Genomic DNA, 3,741 nt, shown 5'->3' with positions numbered 1-3,741 from the left:
TAGTACAAAAAAAGGTGAGAAGAGATTGTAATTAAGCACACAGAAATAGTGACCCAATAATTATTCTAGCACATTAAGAACAACACAGATATCCACATCAAAGACACGTTTACCTCAAGTCATGTAGATGGGCAGCAGCACGTGGATACACAAATCTCATCCAAAAAGGGCATGTAATACTCCAGTGCCATACAGGAAAATAGAGTGTAAACAACAGACGATATACGACTTCGTATACAAGGCGCTCACCAGAAGGAAAAAAAGAAGCCACACCAGCACAAGGTGCTCACCGGAAGGAAAAAAGAAGAAGCCGCACTGGCACTCGCCGAGACGACGCTTGCCAAGCCACAACCAACAAGCTGCACCTGTTGGTGCCTCGACAGACACCATCCTCCACCACCCGAGGCCGCTGCTGCTGCCATCACCCGCCTTGATAAATAGTACCAGCAAGCAATCTTACAGTGGTGCATTCATTAAGTTATATGACAATCTGCGTGGACAACTGAAGCAAGTGAGTTGCTAAGAATGTTTGATTACGCAGCATCTGTTTTGTCTGTTAGAACATGTAGCTCATATGAGGGGGCGGATCCGGAGATGTGACAGGGGACCAAAACTCACATAGCTTGGTGATGCCACCAGAGACCGTGGAGATGGAGAAGCAGGAGCTGTCCAGAGACGAGCACCCTTCCACCAGCTCCTTGCAGAAATCTCTGGAGAAAGAATTAGAAAACAAAATGGTAAACGGCAAAATTTATCAGGCTAGGCTTTTCACCAAACACTACCAGCTCATAAGAGTGCGAAGCAGGCAAAAATTTTAGACTCGGTCCTCTATATGTCCTATAGATGTCCATTTGGATGATCTCCTGGAGATGCTCTAACAATACCATGTATGCTTGGATAGGAAACTATTTAATGCCTAGGTAAGAAATTCTAGGGAAAAGTTCAAAGCACAATCAAGGGGAAAGAAAATCAAGTTCTTCGTTGCTACATATTGCACCATTTTTATGGAACTGTATTTTAGAATATTACTTTTCAGATCAGGCACCATATTGCACTGCAACACTCATAATTCTCTGTTTGAATACTGCATCCAAATTTCAGTAACGAAGAGCAATAATTTTCAACATGTGAGCATCATTAGGCAAGAAACCCAGTTAACAAATATTTATTTCAACTCTTATTTATCTCAATCACTCATGTTTATTTCAGAACCCAGTTAACAAATAAGCAATGACTAAACCGAAATTAACAATAAATTTCCGCAGTCAGAAAACCGTGCATCTTCCTCAAATCACACAAGGAAATATTCATTTGCAAGAGCACAAAACTTAGCATTGATTCAAGATGGAAAACCGTGCATCTTTCTCAAATCACGCCTGTGATAAACAACCATGTCAAGATGTACCTGCCATTTTGATTCAAAATTCTCATGTTTTGTCAGAAATGTCTGAATTCAGCAACGCCAAGAAAATCCAGAGTCATGTTGATGTTAATGTCTGAATTCAGCAACGCCAAGAAAATCCAGAGTCATGTTCGTGCCCAACTTATTGCTGGAGCCGAAGTCGCTTTTGCCCTTGTGCTTTCAAGGCATCCTTCTGCGAATTTGATGGCTATTGCAAATGTCGATGGAAATGTAGGACATCTTTTTGCTAAACCGAAATAAGCAATGACTAAACCGAAATAAGCAATGACTAAACCGAAATTAACAATAAATTTCCGCAGTCATAAAACCGTGCATCTTCCTCAAATCACACAAGGAAATATTCATTTGCAAGAGCACAAAACTTAGCATTGATTCAAGATGGAAAACCGTGCATCTTTCTCAAATCACGCCTGTGATAAACAACCATGTCAAGATGTACCTGCCATTTTGATTCAAGATGTACATGCCAAGCTACGTACATCCCACTGCCAAAACCAAAATCTCAGCCACAAATGGACCCGGAATCGTTAATTACAACTTCCACACAGGGTAAACTGTGACAAATAACTATTCTGCAAACAACATTTTTTACTACTGTGGTAAACCATAGAAGATAATGCATGAAACATCACGAGATAGTTAAGTTTGTGCTAAATAAGAGAGAGCTACAGTTTAGAGAATACCACATGCACAAACATGGAATCCCTTTTATAGAGCATGGCAAGGACATATACCATCTTGTTTATAGAAGGTCTGCCAGCAAAAATACTATCTGAAGATCAACAAGTAAAATCAAAAGGGACAGTACATATGATAAGCTACCAAGCAAGATCATCTATCTTGTCTAACTGAACACCATTCAATCTTGCCTGGGTAGTGCACAAAAATCTGAAACTCGTATATTAGCAGCCTTAGGATAAAATTACAGAGCATATGGCCATATAATTCTGAAACTCATAACAGTTTACATCTTCTCTGAAATTTAACAACCTCACAAGATCTGGTTCCTGAACACTACAACTCGACTGGCTACAAAATCCGGTCGAATCCGGTCGATCTCGAGTGGAATCTCAAGCGCACGCCGCCCTGCGCTGGTGACAGTAACAGCTTGCCCAAGGCTACAGGCAGCGCTGAAGCGGCCCATCCACGCGTCTGTCTCGTGTCCAAGGAGTACGTCCTGAGTCGCATCTTCTCATCTATGGAACTAAAAAACGGAAACATCTAACAACCTTAGATGCATGCCACATATCAGCCATTTTATTTTGTACTCAGGTTCCTTATATGTCAAATACACTGTAATAAATACCGTCAGGTAACTTTTGCTGAAGAAATATCACTTCATGCACAACTTAGGTATGAAGTGTAATATATATAGCACTGACAGATATACATACTTTCGAGACACGACGGAGGCTGGGGTCAAGGGGAAAAGTGAGGGCCCAGCTAGAACAAAATGTTAAGTATGACTAAAAGCATAACGAGCATAGTGTCTCGAAATAGATGTAATAAAAGAGATGTAATAAAAAATATTAATGCCTATGCAAGCAATCCTACAAAAACTATCGAATTAAAATTAGAAATCTAAACATGTGCACTGGCTTTATCTTGCAAAATAGACCATCAAGTTAATACCCTACTTTGCTATACAGTAAGCAACTCCCACCTAATTTGAGGGCAGCTACCCAACTGCTTCGGACCCGCTCCACGAAAATTAAATTGCAGTACAACAGATGCAGAAATATCAAATCAAAGTTTAGGGAGGATGATTACAAGAGACTGGTCATACAATTCACGCTCCTTTCCAACCTCCCCAGCTATTGCAGCAATAAGTGACCTGAAGAACTGAGGATGAAATGACCTGTATATACCTCTAAGAATGCGGAATAAAAAGTAGAGCATATGACAATACCAAGGAGAGAGGGAAAACAAATGTGAGTAGGATAAGTACACCTGCGCCACGGTCATAACCGTCGCTGAGGCAGCCTGGTCAAACATGTGATGGACATGTTGTATGCTGCAAACCCACAATACAAAATGTCATAACTCCAGAAAATAAATCCTCCACAAGACCATAATTAACCAAAAGCATTCACAAATGGCCGGATATTCTATCAAATTAATCAAATATAACCAAGAAGGGTTCACGAATGGAGAGGCATACACACACAATTGTCGACAGTCGCAACCACCGGCACCTGTGCGGAGAAGCACCACTGCGGCAACCAGTACAATGACTGTGATGCTGAAATCTGGTGTACTGACCCTATCTCCTGCAGCTACAATCCTCACAAAAGACCTGCCTCCGCTAGAACAAACGG

General features: G+C 41.0%; 1 long non-coding RNA gene across 1 annotated transcript; it reads right to left on the bottom strand.

The window, feature by feature from the left end:
* Nucleotides 1-2,834: 2,834 nt before the first annotated feature.
* Nucleotides 2,835-3,741, bottom strand: LOC139837555 (uncharacterized). Its single transcript, XR_011754066.1, has 3 exons — nucleotides 3,585-3,741; nucleotides 3,374-3,437; nucleotides 2,835-3,257 (listed from the first exon to the last, which is right to left on the bottom strand). It is a non-coding gene; the product is annotated as an uncharacterized lncRNA (long non-coding RNA).

Source organism: Lolium perenne, chromosome 3 (genome assembly GCF_019359855.2).
Source record: "Lolium perenne isolate Kyuss_39 chromosome 3, Kyuss_2.0, whole genome shotgun sequence".
Taxonomy (NCBI): domain Eukaryota; kingdom Viridiplantae; phylum Streptophyta; class Magnoliopsida; order Poales; family Poaceae; genus Lolium; species Lolium perenne.
Note: the sequence above shows the minus strand (reverse complement) of the source record. Positions and strands in the feature narration are given on the sequence as shown.